The 20,960-nt window shown below is 38.4% G+C and overlaps 1 protein-coding gene across 7 annotated transcripts in view; it reads left to right on the top strand.

The window, feature by feature from the left end:
* RGS7 (regulator of G protein signaling 7) overlaps window positions 1-20,960 on the top strand; it is a 525,076-nt gene that overhangs the window by 397,578 nt on the left and 106,538 nt on the right. The gene's annotated exons all lie outside the window — the stretch shown is intronic.

The raw sequence follows: 20,960 nt of genomic DNA, 5'->3' as shown, positions 1-20,960 counted from the left end.
CTGGTGGCAACGTTTTCCATGGTATAACGCCCCACACAACTATTAAAAACCGTTTCTTGTGAATAGGTTAAAAAGCTATAAACAAGCTTTAAAAAGTTATTGTTATTTTTCTGTAGGACCTTGGTCCACTAGAAAGAATAACAAAGGGGCTCAGAGACCCAGAGTTCCACTTTACTCTCCCACTTAGCTATGTGATTCGTGGTAAGTCCCTTGACTTTCTGGGGCTCCATTTTTCTCACTATTATTTCAGGCATCCTATGATTCTGTAAGCAGAAGGTATATTAAATATGGTGAGGGCAAGCAAAAGAAAGCTATAACAGAAGTTTAATTGTAATAAATCAAGTTTAGTGAGCTTAGAATGAACTTGGTTCAACAACCATGATTTTAGGTAAGCTCTTCAAGAACATAGACCCCCAACAAGTGCACATCTTTTCACATCTTCCTGAAGAATACAGTTTTCCAAGATAAGACTGCATGGTTTTAAAGTGTCATTTCTACAAATATTTATTAAGGATTTTTTTCTTACACCAAATACTGTCTTAGGTGCTAGGGTAACAGGGTGACTCTGACTTCATCTAAAAAGTTGGGTAACTCTTGGTTAGATGAGAAGAAAGAATTATACAGGAGTTCCTATAGAGTGCTGAGTGAATGTAACAGCAGTGTGTGCAAAATTATGTACAAGTTTAAAATAAACAAGAGATTGAATTTACTCAGGAAATTGCAGAGTGATTTCACAGAACTGAGAGCCATTTGAGTTGAATTTTGAAGGAGGAGGGGAAATTTGTCAGGAGACAATGCAGAGAACACATTTGAAGCAAAGGACCAGCATATGCAAAGGCAGTGAGAAGCTTTACAGCATCTGGCCTTCTTTGGCATTGCTCTTAGAGAGACATCTTTATAAGAAGGCTGTAGAAAAATCCAATGGAGCTATCCTTCACTTCTGTCATTTCAGAAACTTGAATTTAGTACTTCATCCAAGATGCCAATCAAAGATTCAAACTAACATGGGAAACCATCTAAAAACCGGAATACTTGTAAATTAATAGAATAGATGATCATTTCCAGTAGTGAGAGCACTGATTTATTCATTCAGGGCACACATTCTTCAAGACTGAGGCACTTAGAGAAAGAAGTTATTAAAAAAAAAAAAACAGCTGCTTCTTTGTGGGTCGGATCTAGAGAGTTTTGTGGAGATCTTTTCTAACCTGGGATATTGCCTGGTAGTTGTCTCACTACAAAGGATGAAATTCTGGTTGAAACACGTGAACAGCTGAGAAAGAGCTCACGGACAAAGCCCCATGAGCCGGAGGCAGACAGACCCAACTCTGTGACTTTGGGTGAGGCATGTAATATTTCTGAGTCCCAGTCTGCTCACTTTTCAAGCAGAAATAATAATACTGACTTTCTAAAGTTATTGGAATAATCAAAATTAATATGCCTAAGGAAACTGGCATTGCTCCTGTCATATTCAGTAAATCAATATTGTTTTTTGCTCATCATCATTATTGCCTGGCAGATACATCGCCTCTGTTCCTTGCAGAAAAGCAAATCCTTACTCTCAGTGTTCTCTCTAGACACATCTTTTGTGTTCTTCACAAATATGTTAGTGTTCACAATAACGGCTCATGTTTCATTTCACAGTAGATTGATGTTCCAATGGAAAGCCTGAGGAAATGGCATGGCCTACACAGCAAATCATTTACAGAACATCCCTCAGAGTCAGTCATCTCAAAATGATTAATGTAATTCGGTGTCACATTAACTCCTACTGTGTCCATTTTAGAGAGGGTCACCATCTATTTTCTACCCAAAGCTGGAGTACCTGCAATTTGTTAACTAACCGTAGACATAGCTTGTAATTATCATATTTTATTTTCCCTCCTGAATAAACATATAGCTGTTTGTGTCTAGCTTGCTTGGATTATATACAAGGGAAGGAAAAATAGTTATTCAATAAGATCTTATAAAAAAAAAGAGAGGAAGTAAATAATCATGATCTTAGACACTGCATCACCTCCACAGGCGATGATGCCACATCTTCTATGATTTTTCTTTTTAGGCACAAATAAATCATAGCAGCAATACAAGTTATCCCACTTTGAATTTCCTACCAGCATGTGCTTAAAAAAATACTGTTATGAAATGTGAGCTCCTGTTTATAAAGAGTATATTGATGGGTGGCACAGTCAGTTGAGCTTCCGACTTTGGCTCAGGTCATGATCTCACGGTCCGTGAGTTCGAGCCCCGCGTCGGGCTGTGTGCTGACAGCTCAGAGCCTGGAGCCTGCTTCAGGTTCTGTGTCTCCCTCTCTTTCTGACCCTCCCCCATTCATGCTCTGTATCTCTCTGTCTCAAAATAAATAAACATTAAAAAAAATTTATAAAGAGGATATTGATGCTGTGATGTGGTTGGGCCACAAAGCCCAAAGCACAGTGATTACTTAGTCTGTCTTTTCTAAGATAACTTGGGGCAGACAGGAGTTTAGTGCTTAAGCAGGTTTGAGGAATGTTTTCTTTCACTATATATTGGCATCCCAACCTCTGTTTCCACCACCAGTTTGAATTTACCAAGTAGGTTCTGCAAAAAATAAACCTTTACAGGTCAGTTTATGTGGAGAAACACTTTTCTGTATTCACCTCGGTGTTGTAGAAAAGCAGAATATGTTGATTATGTTTAGTGCTTAAGACAAGCCAATGGGCTGCAGGGCTACACATCTACGAACACCACTCTTTGACAATCAACTTAAGTGAGATTTCTGATATTTTCCATCCAAGAGCAAGAATCATTCCACTCCAAGCCAATTAAAATGGGGTCAGGAATGGACTTCCCCAGGTGTATGTGCATCAAGAATGATCTAGCACAAAGTGCTTGCAGTGAGGGCTTGGAGGACAAGGCACGAGGAAGCTCAAGAGTACTGTGCTAGTACTGTGTAACAGAGTTGTGCATTGAAACAGAAGCCATGAAAGAACTTCACTTTTCTAAAAGTAGGCATTGTTTGTTTCCTGCCCTAAAACATTGCAAAGTTTTCCAATGAGTCCATCCCATTAACAAAACTGCAGGGCGGGGGGGGGGGGGCGCCTGGGTGGCGCAGTCGGTTGAGCGTCCGACTTCAGCCAGGTCACGATCTCGCGGTCCATGAGTTCGAGCCCCGCGTCGGGCTCTGGGCTGATGGCTCGGAGCCTGGAGCCTGTTTCCGATTCTGTGTCTCCCTCTCTCTCTGCCCCTCCCCCGTTCATGCTCTGTCTCTCTCTGTCCCAAAAATAAATAAAAAACGTTGAAAAAAAATTTTTTTAATTTCTTAAACTATTTTTTTAGCGCACATTATTTACATTTGTATGCTAATGTTAATGGTACTGCATATTTCATTTCTAATTCGAATTGTTCATTATTGGATTACAAAAAAAGCAAATTTTTATCATTCAAACTTGTCATAATCACTTAGTAGTTCTAAGTGTTTTTTGGTCGCTTTTTAGATTTTCTGCATAGATAAACATGTCATTTGTGAACAAAGACAGTTTTCTTTCTTCCTGTCCAAATTGTATACATTTAATTTATTTTTCTTGTAGTACTGAATTAGCTAGAACTTAACAGAAGATACTGAATAGGAGTGTGCAAAGGGACACCTTTGCTTTGTCCCTCACCTTAACAGGAAAGCATCTAGTTTCTAACCATTTATTATGCTGTTAGCCATAGGGTTTTTGTAGATGTTCTCTACTAAGTTGAGGAAGTTTCCCTCTATTCCTAGTTTGTTGTGAGTTGTTTTGTTTTGTTTTAATGAACAGGTGCTAGGTTTTGTCAAATTCTTTCTCTGCAATGGGGCGCCTGGGTGGCTCAGTCGGCTGAGTGCCTGACTTCACCTCAGGTCATGATCTCGCAGTTCGTGAGTTCCAGCCCCGCATCGGGCTCTATGCTGACAGCTTGGAGCCTGGAGTCTACTTCAGATTCTGTGTCTCCCTGTTTCTCTGACCCTCTCCCGCTCACACTCTGTCTCTCTCAAAAATAAATAAACATTAAAAAAAATTAAAAAAAAATTCTTTCTCTGCATTTATTGATATGATCATATGGTTTTTATTTTTTAGTCTCTTGATGTGATGGGTTTCATTAATTGGCTTTCAAATGGTCAGCCAGGCTTGCATACCAAGAATAAATGTCACTTAGCTATGGTATATGATTCTTTTTACATTGTTGGATGTGGATTGCTAATATTTTATTGGAGACCTTTGTATTTATGTTCATGGGAATATTGATATATACTTTACCATTTTTGTAATGTATTTTTATGATTTTACTCTTAGGATAATACTGTACTCATAGACTGTTATAAATGACTCCTTTTTATTTTGCCTCTTTTCTGGAAGAGACTGTGGAGAGTTGGTATCATTTCTTCTTTAAATGTTTGGTAGAATTCACCATTGAAAACATCTTGGTGCTTTCTGTTTTGGTAGATTCTCAGTTATTGATTCAACTTATTTAACAGTTATAGGTCTATTCAGATTATGTTTTTATCCTTGTGTGGCTTTTCTTAGATTGTATCTTTCAAAAAATGGGTGTATTTTATATAGGTTACCATATTTGTAGGCTAGAGTTGTTTTTAATATTCCTCTACTATCTTTTTTTGTGGGGTGCCTGGGGGACTCAGTCAGTTGAGCATCTGACCCTTGGTTTTGGCTCAGGTCATGCGTGGATCCTATGATTCGTGGGCTCAAGGTCCGCATCAGGTGCTGTGCTGACAGCATGGAGCTTGCTTGGGATTCTCTCTTAATTAATTAATTAGTTAATTAATCAAAAATATTCCTTTACTGGGGAGCCTGGATGGCTTAGTCAATTGAGCGACCGACTTCAGCTTGGGTCATGATCTCGCAGTTTGTGAGTTCCAGCCCTGCGCTGACAGCTCAGAGCCTGGAGCCTGTTTCAGATTCTGTGTCTCCTCCTCTCTTTGCTCTTCCCATGCTCCTGCTCTGTCTCTGTCTGTCTCTCAATAATAAATAAACGTTAAAAACAATTAAAAAATATTCCTTTACTATCTTTTTAAAGTCTATGGTATCAGTTGTAATAGCCCTTTTTAAAATTTATTATATTAGTAATTTTTGTCTTTGTTTTCTTGGTTAGCTTGCCTAGAGGTTTATTAATATTGATCTCTTCAAATAACCAACTTTTGATTTTATTGAATTTCTTTACTGGTTTTCTGTTTCAAGTTCATTAATTTCTGCTGTAAATTCTTAGTATTTCTCTTCTTCTTCCTTTGGATTTAATTTGCTCTCTTCCTTTTCTTCACTTCCTATTTTGGAAGTGTAGTTTATTGGTTTTAGATCTTTTTTAAAAAATGTATGTATTCAATGCTATAAATTTCCCTCTAAGCACAGCTTTCACTGCATTACAGAATTTGATAACTTGTATTTTTAGTGTCCTTTAATGAAAGTGTTTCTTTTTGTCTTGAGATTTATTTGAAAACGCTATTTTCAAGTGTGTTGTTTACTTGCAAACATTTGAGGGCTTTCTAGTGATCTTTCTGTTACTAATTTCTGGTTTAATTTCATTGCTGTATGAAAGCATACTCTGTAAGATTTCTATTTTCAAAATTTGTTAGAGTGTACTTTATGGCCTGGGACAGGGTCTGTTTTGGTGAATGTCCCATTGGAGCCTGAGAAGATTATACATTCTGCTATTGATGGATATAAATGTCAATTTGATCTGATTGATTGAGGATGCTCTTCTGTTCAGCTTGTCTTTACCAATTTTTCCACCACGGGATCTCTCAACTACAGATAGATGTGTGCTGAAGTCTTTAATCATAATATATATTTGCCATTTCTCTTTGAAGTCTCTCAGTTTTTGTCTCAAGCGTTTTGATGCTCTGTTATTAGGAGAATAAACATGGATTTTTATGTCTTCATGAAGAATTAACCCCTTCATCATAATAATGTCTCTGTTTCTTCTTAATAGTTGTTATTTTTTCTGAAGTCTGCTTTGAAATTAATTTAGCTACTCTTCTAGCTTTCTTTTTATTAGTGTTAGCATGGCAAATTTTTGTCCTCCCCTTTATTTGTAATCTATCTGTGTCTTTATTTTTAAAGTGGGTTTTTTGTAGACAGCGTATAATTAGGTCCTATCTTTTGTCCACTCTGAGAGTCTTTGTCTTTTAATTGGCATATTTAGACCATTACATTTAAAGTGATTATTAATATAGTTGGATTAATATCTATCCTATTTGTAGCTATTTTCTATTTATTTCCCTTTTTCTTTGTCTTTCTTTCTTTCTTTCTTTCTTTCTTTCTTTCTTTCTTTCTTTCCTTCTTTCTGACTTCCATCTTTTCTCTGCCTTCTCTTCTTTTAACTGAGCATTTCATATGCTTTTAATTGTTTAAAGATTCCCCTAGAGTTTTAAATATGCATTTACAACCAATCTAAGATCACTTTCAGATAACACTATAAAGTTTATGGGTAGTATAAGGACCTCATAAGAGAATATCCCCACTTTCTTCCTCCCAACCTTGCAACACTGCTGTCATTCCCTTCACTTAATTATAAGCTATAATCACTGAATATATTGTTGCTGTTACTATTTTGAACAAATGATTATCCTTTAGATCAATTAAGAATACTAAAAATAAAATACTTTGTTTTGCCTTCATTGATTCCTTCTCTAGAAGTCTTCCTTCTTTATGTAGATCTGAGTTTCAAGCTATATAACTTTACTTTTCTTTGAAGAACTTCTGTTAGCATTTCTTATAAGACAGGCCTACCCCCAACAGATATCCTCAATTTTCATTTGTCTGAGAAAGTGTCTATTTCTTCTTCACTTTTGGAGGATAATTTTGCAGGATAAAGAATTCTAGGTTTTCAGTCTTTTCTTTCAACATATTAAATATCTCTTTCCACTCTTTTTTTGCTTGTGTGGTTTCTGATGAGAAATTTCATGTAATTCTTATCCTTTGTCCTCTAAATGTGTTCCCTCCCATCTTCCCCCCAATTTCTTTCAACGTCTTTTTGTTCCCCCCAATTTCTTCCTTGGTCTTTGGTTTTTCACCTTCAGAATATAATAGAGATAGATGATTGATAGATAGATAGATAGATAGATAGATAGATACAGATATAGATACAGATAGATATAGATAGATATATAAATATAGATAGAAAGAGAGACAGAGACAGAGAGGGAAAGAGGGAAGATGTTTTGGTATTAATCATATCTGATGTTCTATGAGCACCCTGGATCTGTGGTTTGATGCCTGCCTATATTTGTTTTCTAGGGCTCCCATAACAAAATACCACAGACTAGGAAGCATAAACAACAGAAGGTTTTTTTTTTTCCCCCTCATTGTTCTGGAAGCTAGAAGTCCGTGATCAAAATGCTGTTAGGATAGTTTTCTCCTGAGACCTCCCTTCTTGGCTAGTGATGGCCACCTTTTCACTGTGTTTTCACATGGTCTTTTCTCGATGCATGCATATCCCTGGTGTCTCTTCTTCTTCTTATAAAGACATCGGTCATGTTGGATTAGGGTCTCCGTCTTATGATCTCATTTAACCTTAATTATCTATCTAAAGGTCCATTTCCAAATGCAGTCCTATTCTGAACTTACTGGGAGTTAGGGCTTTAACATATGAATTTTAAGGGGAAACAATTCAATCCATAGTACTGACTATTACTAATTTGGGACAATTCTCAGTCATTGTTGCTTCAAATATTTTTTCTGTTCTTTCTTTGTTCTTTTCTGGTACTCTCATTGTATCTCAGTTTTGCAAGTTTCTGTTGACATCCTCAAGCCCACTGATTTCTTTCCTTAGCTGTGTAATGTTAATATGAATATATTTAATATGATATTAATGTAATATAATTAATATAAATATAATATTAATATTAATAAGCCCATCAAAGGAATTCCTCATTTCTAGTACAGTGCTTTGATTTGTGTTTCCTTTTGATTGTTTTCTTAGTGTATCCATCTCTCTGCTTACATTGCTCTCCTGTTCTTGCATGTCGTCTACCTTTTCCATTAGAGCCCTGAGTATTTTAATCACAGTTGTCTTTAATTCCATGTCTGATAATTCCTGTATCCCTTCTACATCCGAATCAGCTTCTCATGCTTGCTCTGCCTCTTCAGACTGTTTTTTTTTTACATACCTTGTAATTTTTTGTTGAAAGTTGAACATAATGTACTGCATAAAAGAAACTAAGATGGCCTTTAATGTGAGGTTTTATGTTTAACTAGGCCTTAGGCTGCGTTCCCTGTTTCTGTAGCTATAGGTTTTTGGAGGCTGTATTTTCCTCTGGTGTATTTGTTTTTGGCTCCCCTATTGTATTGGGGTTTCCTTAGATATTTCTTCTAACATAAGGTCTGAGACATGAGTTTTGTTTTGTTTTGTTTTTTACATTTGCTTCTTCTTTTATACAGGAACCTTTTATCAATGCGGAGGGAGTCGTGTGTAAGTGTGGGAAGGGAAGCAGTATATAGTCCAATGATTAGATCTCAGTCTTTTATTGTGCCCCTGAGCTGCGACCTTCACAGATGCAACTTGGCTGTTTGAGATGATGTCCCCGGCCCCCACCCTCCCCCCTTAAGTGACATAGGAACAGTATAAGGGGCTTAAATTGGTTATTTGTTTATCCCCCAGAAGCAGACAAGACTGGGCTGGAATTGGTATTTCCCTTCCCCCCAGGTAGTTTAGACTCAGATATAACCCCAGTTTATTAGGCACCGTAATATAGTTTCGCCTGAGAAAAGCTTTGTTAAAAAGAACAGAATGTTCTGGGTGCATTTCAAAATGGTTGCTATTTCCCTTTTCTTGTTGGAAGCACGAGGCAATTTTTCTCAGATCTTCGCTGCGAGAAGCTGGTAGGGCCCCTGGAGGTAAAATTCACAAATGGGTGATGTCCCCAGTCCCCTGGAGTTTTTAATGTTCTAGCTTGTTCATACTGAGCTTCCAGCAATAAGTCAGTTAACAGTTTTAATTTTCCTACCCCAGATGGAGGTTTCTGCTTTTGGGCTTCTGCTCCAGTGAGTCCTGATTTTCTGTATATGCCTGTCTGCCTCTCTAGTTTAGAGACAGTGACTTGCCCTCTGGTCTCCATTCTCTGATGGATCTAGGAAGAAACAGTTGGTTTTTACTTTATTCAGCTTTTTAAAGTTTTGTGAGGATAGATGGGAGTAACGATTTCCAAGCTGTTTACATGCTGGGCCAGAAACCAGAGAGCAGATTTTTATAGGGGAAAGGAAGAACAAATCACTACTAAGCAAGTTGTTTTTGTCTATTTTGTTTCTGCTTTTATTTCATTTTATCTTCAATATTTCATCATGGGATCATCTCTCAATCAACATCTGAGAGAAGTGGGAAACAAAGTTGGTTGTATCTTTTCCATGTGTTCTCCCTTTCCCCTGGCCTTTGGAGAGTGTCTGAAGTCCAACCATCAGTGTCATGGAAAATTTGAGGCTGTTATTTTCCTCTTGATTTCCCTGTAGCTTTGGAAGTGGCCTAGAATGGAAAAAGAGAGGAACCTGGCACACAAAGTTGGCAGACCTTGATAAAAGGGTAGACAAACAAAGTAAGAGTGCATCTAAACTGAATTCTAATAATCCTTGCACGTTTTTAAACTTTATATCCGTTCCACCATAAACCTGTGATGAACAGAATTAACATGTTAATGTTCTGACATGTTTTCCCCAAAGCTATCATGATCAGTGGTCACTTGCAAATTAATGTGCCCTGGCACAAGTTCAGAGATGCATCTGGAAAGAAAGATAAAACATCACACCCCACTAAGAATGTCACATCATCATTCAAAATTACAGAGGCTCTGGGATAATTAAAATTTTAAAACACAAAATTAAAAAAGTAAAAATCTCCACTGATTCAGCTAAATTGCATCAATCTTCTAATTTGTAGAATTGATGAACACCCATGCATCTCTGTTAACAAAAAAGAAAAGCTATACTGTATTTTTATTACTATAGTTATAAAGGGTAGTATTGGTATTATAATCTATTTTGTAAATTAAATATTCACCATGAACTAGTTTAGCCAAAACAAAAAACAACAAACCATGTCCTAAAGACAAAACACATTTACCCAGTATAATGTGAGAATTAACTCATCATCCAAGACTTTTAGTTAAAAAGAAGTAAAGAATTTATGACATCTTTAGAATGTATATATTGGCACAAATCATTCTCCTCTTTTATAAAATGTCCCACACTTCGTCATTTCAAGACACGAAACTTACTGATAAAAAAAAAAAGTAAGCCACTAAACAGTTGACTTTTACCTGACTCTGGCAAAAATGAAGACACCTGATTTACCCTCTTAACTTATATTGACATGTACATATATACATTTACATATGTATGTGAATATCACACACACGTTTAAGTGTATTATATGTATACTTGTATCATGCCTACATACAATACACATATAGTTATCCAAATGGAAAATTTAAACATCCCTAAACATGGTATCTACAAAATAAAATTAAGACTACATTAGTATTTTTGAAATGCATCTCTAGTTCTAATCTCAACTCTAGAAATGTTCCCTGTTGTACTGAAAAGAACTTCACGTATTAACTGAGCCACCAGCTTGGAAATCTCTTGATGCTTGTTTGTCCAAATAGTGAAGCGTATCTGTTGAGAAGACTCATGCCTAATGACTTGCATTATCTACTGGTTTCTGGTTTGGCTCTTCCTTAGCAATTCCCTGGCCTCTGCTGGCTTGTAGTCTTTTCTTTATGCCACCCACAATCAACAGCATGACAAGAAAAAGAGAAACACATTTGATATCTTATAGCAATGCATATTCAACTTTTAACTGCCTAATTAATGTCTGCATTATTTTGTGTCTTTACATTATTATTTATTCACATATTACGAGGAAAAATTTTTCCATTAATCAGTCTATGATACACATATGTAAATATACATGTGTATGTTTGTGTATATGTATTGGGGGTGGGTGATGGATGATTGCTCTGTGTACAAAGCCCAAATTTGGAAGCCTTGAAATCCATTATAATATGAAATAATCAAAATGCTTCCTAATAGGAGATTAGTCTGGATGCCTTTGCAAGTCACTAGAATGGAGTTTTGGGGACCTGTAGTCTCTCAAGTGCCTAATATTTCACTCTTTCTCAATGTATGGCCCTAACTTATCAGTATCAACTGGGATAATTTTAAAATGCAGAAACTGGGGCGCCTGGGTGGCGCAGTCGGTTAAGCGTCCGACTTCAGCCAGGTCACGATCTCGCGGTCCGTGAGTTCGAGCCCCGCGTCAGGCTCTGGGCTGATGGCTCAGAGCCTGGAGCCTGTTTCCGATTATGTGTCTCCCTCTCCCTCTCTCTCTGCCCCTCCCCCGTTCATGCTCTGTCTCTCTCTGTCCCAAAAATAAATAAACGTTGAAAAAAATAAAAAATAAAATGCAGAAACCTGGCCTCTTTCCCAACCAATGAAATCTAAGATGCCAACCCAAGAATTGGCATCAATAAGCACTTCCAGATGTACACTAATATTTGGAAGCCATGCAGTCAATATTTATTTAGCTTACCAAGTCAGATTAATTATTTTTAATGTTTATTTTTGAGAGAGAGAGAGAGAGTGTGTGTGCGTGCGTGCGGGAGGAGCAGAGAGAGAGAGAGCAACACAGAATCTGAAGCAGGCTCCAGGCTCTGAGCTGTCAGCACAGAGCCTAATGGGGGGACTCAAACTCGGGACCGGCGAGATCATGACCTAGGCCAAAGTTGGACTTAACCGACTGAGCCACCCAAGCGCCCCTGCCAAGTCAGATTAGTTTGATATTTGCATTCCTGGTGGTTTTACATTTAGTTTCACTTTAAATGGATATCCCTGTTTATCCAACAGCATTTCAAATAATAGTATATCAGACATTTGAATAAGAGTTCACAGCTTATATCGCATCTTTACGTACATTATCTGATTTAATCCCTCACAAAAAAAATCTTCAAAATGGTATTAGCCATAGTCAACAGATGGAAAAAAAAAGAGCCAGAGAGATAAAGAGTCTTCCCTGTTTGCTAAAAATGACACAGCCAGGATTGGAGCCAGGATTTCTGAGTTTTATGCTTTTCCCATAAAGCTCTGCCACACTTGCCTTACTTTCATGGTCCACTGAGCATGAGAGTTTCTCAGATTTGCATACCATGGTGGTGTTTACAAGACTTACAACTAGCTGGATGTTTAGCCACACATGGTCAGTATGCAGCTGCCAATGTAATTCTGGAGTAAAGGAGAGAAGTCAGCATCAGATGGGAAGATTTTTGAGTCCTCGGTGTCTACAATGTAGTTCAAGGCATGGTTGTGGACAAGATCATTCAGGAAGGACATGCAGAGTGAAACAAAGAGAAGGACCCGGTCAGAATTTTGAGAATATCAACAATGTAGGGAGAAATTGCCAGAAGAGGAGCCAGCAAAAGGGAATGAGAAAAGGATGTGGAGATCAGATTCCAACGAGGGAATGGGCAGTGAGGAAACTGGGCAGCTGGGACTGCTGTCTCAACTACTTGGCAATGGAGTGGGGAAAAGGAAAAGAGATGGATGGATAAATAAGGGAAGAGAGAAAAGAGGTAAAGAGTGAGCCTGCTCACTGGATGGAAATGGTGTTGCAGGGTCAGTGGCATGGCCTTCAATATGGAAGAAAGTGGGGTTTATTTGGAAAATAAGGGGAAGCTTCAGTGAACAGAGAGGCATTACAGTAGGGTGAGCAATACATCTGTCACAGGTGGTTAGCTTCTTGTCCAAAAGACAATAGGAATGAGCAGAGTATTCCTTTCTCAGTCCAGAATCTAGCACCTCCCCCTCTCTAGAATACTGATCCTTAATGGGCAATGCTGTTTAGGAAATCATTTTCTCATCTATCTATGCTATAACTTACAGCTGAATTTCAACCACTCTATTATGGCACATTTAGGTAAGGTAAAAGATAATGTCTCCATTATCTCACCCACGTACGTTTTAGGTAGGAAAAAAAAGACCATAAGGTGGCACTGTATGGGAAAAATTATGAATTAGGTGTATCTATTTCGGAAAAAAGGAGTATGGATAACTCATATATGAACTTTAATGTATGTGTGCTGTTTACCTGTGAAATTATTGGAAGCTTATTGCCTAGGAATGCCACTGATACAAATATGCATCATGGGATTAACTAAACAGTTCAGAACAATCTAAGTGGATGATGATGACGTAAGATAAGCATTAATTTTGAATTATTTAAAGCCATGGACATCAGTCACTGAAAATCATGACCAACTGAAAACAACACTGGGACTTCAGTAATGATAAAATATTCTCCTGGAAAATGATTGGAATCTCAATTATCCATGGATATGTGTGTTCAAAGCTTTGCAACGTTCTGGCCAAGTATCATGTGACAGACTTCTCAGCAAAGTCTGCATTAGAAGCCTCAGTAAGTTCTATTCACTAGCTGATTTTAGTTTATGCATTCCAGATTTTAACGTAACCTTTTTGCCTGATATTTCCTGATGCAAACTGAAGCAAACACTTGCATCACTGCGTCGTTTTCAGCCCTCAGGATCCCTGGAGCAGTGCACTGCAGGCCTTGCATTGACAAACACAGCTGTAGGGGTTTGTTTGAGTTAACAAGCTCTCCTAATACCAGTTCACTGAGGACACCTTCTAGCTTCCTTGTGAATCACTTGACTCACACAATCAGGTGCCTTTCTTCAAGTGACACAATGGAAGCACTTAGGAAATTGTAATTGTGGTTATTATGTTTTGGGACCTGAATCAGGATGGAAACATTCTGGTTGAAGTGGACCTCTTTTTTTTTTTTAATGTTTATTTATTTTTGAGAGGGATAGACAGAACATGAGCAGGGGAGGGGCAGAGAGAGAGAGGGAAACACAGAATCTGAAGTAGGCTCCAGGCTGTCAGCACAGAGCCAGATGCAGGGCTCAAACCCATGAACCACAAGATCATGACCTGAGCCAAAGTCGGATGCTTACCAGACTGAGCCACCCAGGCACCCCAAGGTGGAGGTGGAATGGGAAGAAGGTAGGGAGCTTTGATGGTGTCAGGGTACAAGCGAAACATCCCATTATATTTAGGCATAATAACAGGAAGTACATTTATTTCATTTAAAGTCTTGGGGCGCCTGGGTGGCGCAGTCGGTTAAGCGTCCGACTTCAGCCAGGTCACGATCTCGCGGTCCGTGAGTTCGAGCCCCGCGTCGGGCTCTGGGCTGATGGCTCAGAACCTGGAGCCTGTTTCCGATTCTGTGTCTCCCTCTCTCTCTCTGCCCCTCCCCCATTCATGCTCTGTCTCTCTCTGTCCCAAAAATAAATAAAAACGTTGAAAAAAAAATTAAAAAAAAAAAAATAAAGTCTTAGTAAGCAGGGGCGCCTGGGTGGCTCAGTCGGTTAAGCGTCCGACTTCAGCTCAGGTCACGATCTCACGGTCCGTGAGTTCGAGCCCCGCGTCGGGCTCTGGGCTGATGATGGCCCAGAGCCTGGAGCCTGCTTCCGGTTCTGTGTCTCCCTCTCTCTCTGACCCTCCCCCCGTTCATGCTCTGCCTCTCTCTGTCTCAAAAATAAATAAACGTTAAAAAAAATTTTTTTTAAATAAAATTAAAAAAAATAAAGTCTTAGTAAGCAAAAAATAGCTAGTCACCATGGCAGTGATGAAAACAAAAACGATCTGGACTCCCCATGCAGACTTTTTGAAGATCAAAGAATGAAAAGGAGAGTTAAAAAAAATAAAGACTATAGGCAAGATCATTTATAATTTAAATAAATATTAATATTCCTGGATTGTATGAATTAGAAGTATTATTTCATGAAGACTCAATTTTCTCAGGTCTGGCAATTAAAGCTGAAAAGACAGTTTTGGTTAATAAGCATATCAGCAGGAGAGGTATTCTTTTTTTCATTGTTTGAGTATTGAGTGGCAGGGGTGGAAAACAGACTATTATAGCTCACTTAGTTTTCAGTCTTACTTTGAAATGTTAACCTGGGAAATTAGAGGCAGAACTTTTATGCCTGAGTGGTAAATAGTCTACACTGTGTGATTCTCTGGTTGGATAACAGAGGTTTTTTTGTAACATGAGCTGAAACAACAAACATAACAGTACTTCTAAGTCCATGTGATTTGCCAAAAAAAAAAAAAAATCCCTTAATTAAAACCTGCTTAGGGGCACCTGGGTGGCTCAGTTGGTTAAGCTTCCAAATCTTGTGGTTTGGGCTCAGGTCATGATATCATGGTTTGTGAGATCAAGCCCAATATTAGGCTCTGCATTGACAGCACAGCATGGAGCCTGCTTGGGATTCCTTCTCTCCCTCTATCCCTCTGCCCCTCCCATGCTCAGGTGCACAATTTCTTTCTCTCTTTCAAAATAAACTTTAAAAAAAATTTAAGTACCTGCTTAAAGGGAGATTTGCATATCTGTTTTTATATTCCTCTTGAGCAAAGAGAGCGTGGGGGGACTTTTAGTATTTTGCTTCTACATTCTCTTAACAGAAGGGAGATTTAGATTTTTTTAAATTTTTTTAATGTCTTTTTATTTTTTAAAGAGAGAGAGACAGAGCACAAGTGGGAGAAAGGGCAGAGGCAGAGGGAGACACAGAATCTGAAGCAGGCTTCAGGCTCTGAGCTGTCAGGACAGATCCCGATGCAGGGCTCGAACTCACAGACTGCAAGATCATGACCTGAGTCAAAGTCAGACGCTTAACCGACTGAGCCACCCAGGCACCTCTAGATTGTTTTAAATCACATTAGGCAAAGGCTGTCATGAGAACCCTGGAAACTGAAACAAGAGAGAAAACCTGAGGACCCTGGCCAGGATCTGAATTTTCTGTGGGTGTAGGGGCTGTATGCACTAAAACTCTTCCCTACCCCAGAATGCTACTGTCAGTGTTAGACCATGACCTCCTCCAGCCGTGGAATGTCAGAGCTGGAGGGAGCCTGAGAAATGATTCAATTCAATGGTCTCAGCTAACGATAAGGCAACTGAGCTCCAGAGAGTGGCAGGACTTACCAGGCCAAGGTCATACCCCTCATTATTGTCCAAATTTAGAACACACTATAAAGTGAGATAAGTAGGAAGATACCTGAAGCCCTATTTAGCAGAGCATCCAATACAAAATTTCAATAACTTAGTCTTAAATGGTTGCAACTGTTCTCAGGCTACCAAGTATATACTAAATGTGCTCTGCCATTGTGTTTCTATTATTGCTATGGAACAAATTCTGGCAAGCTGAATTTTCTGTGATTGACCTGGTCTGTGCTTTCATGCTAAGTTAGAGGTGTCAGATTCTTGTTGAGAAGTTTCTCTTTAAGCCAAGAAATATTTTTCTAAGGCTGCCCAAACTCCTGCTGTTGCTTTATGGTTTCTTTATAAAGCCTTGGCTGGCTCCCAGCTGTTACAATAAAAGTGATAACACATTGTAATCCCAGATCACTGTGGTATTTGTCAAGTTTCAGGCTATACCTCAGGCTTTTTCCTTGGGGTGGCAGGGAAGCAGAGGACAAGGCTTGCAAACTCTTCTTTTTGTTGTTGTTGTTGTTGTTGCAAACCCTTCTGAAACATATTTCTGTTTTAGACATATGTTGCCAGCTGAGTAACTCTGCTTACTTTATAGAGAGAACCCGAATTCCACTGCCTACCTGACTATTGCAATTCTCTGTTCAAACCACCCGATGAAAAGACCCTTAAGATAAAATGTGTCAGGAGTGAATTCTGGGAATGGAATCACCAGGACACTACGTAGCAGTTGCTGAGTGCACTTTGGAGGTTCAATCCTGCACATCGGCTCGTGCAGTACCTTGAGAAGACATTTAATGAGATACTGGCAGTCTTTCCAAAGCGCAGTCACACAGAAACACAAGGAGATATCAAAGTGAATAGTTCCACAACCTCTTTCTGAAGTGACCAGCACAAACTTGGGGCAAACTTTATAAACATTTGCTTAGAGATCCTGGTCCCATGTAGCATCTGTATGCCTCAGGCCACTGTAGCGAACACAGACACAGAGGACTTCCCAACTGAAGTCTGTGTCACAATATAAGTAGCAGGACCATGCCAGATGGCATGTTAGATGGACCCTGGGAAATTAGAAGTTGAAGATTCAAAGCCCCAGGTGACATTTTCACAAATTAGTTTTATTTCACACCTGACACAACCAATTATGTCAATGCAATTCAACAAATACTGAGCATTTAGGGGTGTGCAAGGCCTTATGCTCATGCAGTGGCAGGAACAACGGTAAGTGAGAGACGGTCCCTAATCCACATCAGCCAGCAGTCAAGGAGAGGTAACAGGCAGGGCCCACAAATGAACCTTACCCTTCAGCATACCTCCAGTATGACCTTTCTCTCACCTCTCGCTCTTTGTCTCAGACATACATCAGCTCTGGACTTGAACTCCACACCTTAGAACTTCCGCGAGGACCCTGAACACGTTGCACTTCACTTACCATTCTTTCTGCATGATGCACTGGGAAGACCATGAGTTTGGGAACCAGGAACACTGCTTCATATCCTCACCCAGCATTTAATAGCTGTGACCTTGTGCCAGTGACTTAACTTGTTGAATTTCAGTTTCCTCATCAATATAATGGGATCTCAAAATCAAATCGCATTTTACACCTAGCAGAGCATCAGTCATAAATGTTTACTCAATCAGTAGCTTTCTCTCTTACTCTTTTGCACATCCCCACAGATTTGTGGGCTTTTTGATGCTCTTATTCTCTCTTTTTTTAAGGTTTTACAGAATCTAAGTTCGTAACAAAGGACTCTTTTATGTATTCTTCATTGTATTCAAAATATATTATGTTAACGAAGCAGAGAAGAAACTGAGGGCTGCTGTCTCAGTTATTGCTGGGTTTATGAATATAAGATTTTTTCTGGCTTTCTAAAAAAATGTGGCAAGCACCAATTAACTCATAATGATGTGACAACAGTCTTAAGTGGATTTTGATTTGCAAATCACATTAATCTTGTCTTGAAACATCTTCATTGGTTTCCTTGGAAACTTTGAAATTGATTTTAAGGTGCACACTCTAAGTTTCAAGGCTCATAACCATAGTGATATGGATCATTTTAGCTCCTCATGGCATTTAAATCTTCTGCCCTCTGAGCTGGAAAAAAGTATTAGCTACTGCTAACCTTTAATAGTAGGTGCACTGCAATGTTTTAGTATCATTTATGATATTTGTATATTTAACAATGTATGAAACATTTTAAATAATATGAATTATTCACTGAAATTGGAAAGAATATGAACTGTGTTTTATTTGTTTTTTTAATAGGTTTATGTCCATCTGCTTGCATTATTTTTCTGCAGTCTAAGGCTAATATCACACATTATCCAGCATGGTTGACTAATCAATATTCTGTGTTAGGCAATGCATATAAACCTTTACAAACCTTCTCTGCCCAACCCCTGGGGAATAACAATTTACTCTATAATAGTAAAGAAGTATTCTCTTTCAAAGCAGATTTTCTAAACTTTAGATTTCTACTGCTTAATCTTTCTGAGCAAGTTGAGAATAACAGAAATTTACAGAGAGAGAAAAAGGAAGACAGAGAGAAAATGTTATCCTTTTGGAAAACTACAGGGGACTGGCATATATTCAATAAGAATACTCAAGTCACTCTAAATTATTAGACTTACTCCAAAACTACAGAAGAAAGTAAATTTATGTTGTACTCACACCGTGCATGTATGTCTGCGTATGTGGACCACACAAAAAGCATAGCAAAACATGCTTTAAGTAACGTCAAAGCTGTATATCATTAACAGTCTCTATCTTTTCTGGGAGAAGGTTATGCATTGTTTATTTTTAGTTAATGTATTATTTTGCTAAAAAAAGTGCAGTGGATTCCAGTCTCTTCTCCACCCTGACTCCCCTCTTCCAAAAAGAGGGAATGACTTCTATTTGTATCTTGGAAATTATGCTGAAAAGGAAAGAATGAGATGCAAGGAACAATGATAAAAAATTGACAAATGCCAAAACAAACACTGCTTTTTAAAAACTAATTAATTTTAGGGGCGCCTGGGTGGCTCAGTTGGTTAAGCGGCCGACTTCGGCTCAGGTCATGATCTCACAGTCTGTGAGTTCAAGCCCCGCGTTGGGCTCTGTGCTGACAGCTCAGAGCCTGGAGCCCGTTTCAGATTCTGTGTCTCCCTCTCTGCCCCTCCCCCGTTCATGCTCTGTCTCTCTCTGTCTCAAAAATAAATAAACGTTGAAAAAAAAATTAAAAAAAAAAACTAATTAATTTTAGAGTTTAAATCAAAGTGGAATTAAAAAGGCAGACGATAATAATATATCAGTTCTGAAAATCTCATATATCTCCTATGTTTGACAGTTTAAAATCACTCTTCAAAATGGTATTCTCAGGGAAGAAAATCACATTGGAAATTTCAGAATAGTTAGGACTGGGCTACATTTTCCTCTGGAGGTATTATTCACAGACTTGTCAAGGTTTCCAGGGAACCATAGATTTAAACAACTATGTTTCCTCATTTTTTTTTTTTTACAGTGGACTTTCTAACAGTTATGAAATTTTCCCATTAAGAAAAAGCTTTTATATTAAGTGAAAATTTTGCAATAAGGTTTCACTTTTTAAAAATTATTCTTTAGAAAATTTTGCAATATATTTATGTTTTTTCATAAACTATAGATTAATAACAATTGTAAAGATGACTGAAATCAGAAAAATTTTTCATAGAAGCCTTATAATCATAGGAAATTTTCAAATGTCAACGAATTTCTAAATATAGTTCTGTTATAAAGCAGACTAACAAGTGATCAGTTCTATAGAGATAGTGTAATTAATATATGAGTTCAAGAAGAAAGAATAATACAAATTCCTCCCACAGAAGAGGTTGTCCATGTATTTTCTTCGCTGTTTGGAGCCCATATTTTTTTAAATGTGGGTATTTACATTTTAGAATTATATGATTTATTAATATTTAAATTTATGTCAGGGGTGCCTGGGAGGCTCAGTTGGTTGAGCCTCTGACTCTTGATTTCAGCCCAGGTCATGATCCCAAGGCCGTGGGATTGAACCCCACCTCAGGCTTCACACTGAGCATGGAACCTGCTTAGGATTCTCTCTCTCTCTCTATGACCCTCTCTCCTGCTTGTGTTCTCTCTCTAAAAAATTAAAAATAAGCAAGTTAATAATAAGTTATGTCAAAATTTTTGGAGTCAAATTAAAAATGCTTTCTTTTGGGGCGCCTGGGTGGCGCAGTCGGTTAAGTGTCCGACTTCAACCAGGTCACGATCTCGCGGTCCGTGAGTTCCAGCCCCGCGTCGGGCTCTGGGCTGATGGCTCGGAGCCTGGAGCCTGTTTCTGATTCTGTGTCTCCCTCTCTCTCTGCCCCTCCCCCGTTCATGCTCTGTCTCTCTCTGTCCCACAAATAAATAAACGTTGAAAAAAATAAAAAATAAAAATAAAAAAAATAAAAATGCTTTCTTTTTTTTTTTCCCTGAGGTGAGTCCATGCTTTCATAGAGGGCATCCTTGGAGCAAGGTTGGGCTTGACAAATTCCAGACAAATGGGTTCTAAGACATATTCAAAAATAACACCCAGAAAAGCATGGTTAAATATTTGATTTCAAGCTCCATTATGGGAGAAATATGTATGATTTTAACATAAACTATATAAATAAGGGAAAAAGAAAAGTGAGTCCTACTAAGTTCCTGCTTATCTAGAAGAAGATTTTTTTTTCTTTTTTTTTTTTTTAATTTTTTTTTTCAACGTTTATTTATTTTTGGGACAGAGAGAGACAGAGCATGAACGGGGGAGGGGCAGAGAGAGAGGGAGACACAGAATCGGAAACAGGCTCCAGGCTCTGAGCCATCAGCCCAGAGCCCGACGCGGGGCTCGAACTCACGGACCGCGAGATCGTGACCTGGCTGAAGTCAGACGCTTAACCGACTGCGCCACCCAGGCGCCCCTTTTTTTTTTTATTTCTTAAGGATGTCTTTA

The sequence above is a fragment of the Puma concolor genome, chromosome E4 (assembly GCF_028749965.1).
Source record: "Puma concolor isolate L17-30 chromosome E4, mPumCon1.1.hap2, whole genome shotgun sequence".
Taxonomy (NCBI): Eukaryota; Metazoa; Chordata; class Mammalia; order Carnivora; family Felidae; genus Puma; species Puma concolor.
The sequence above is the reverse complement of the archived record's forward strand: the minus strand, read 5'-3'. Positions and strand labels throughout refer to the sequence as shown.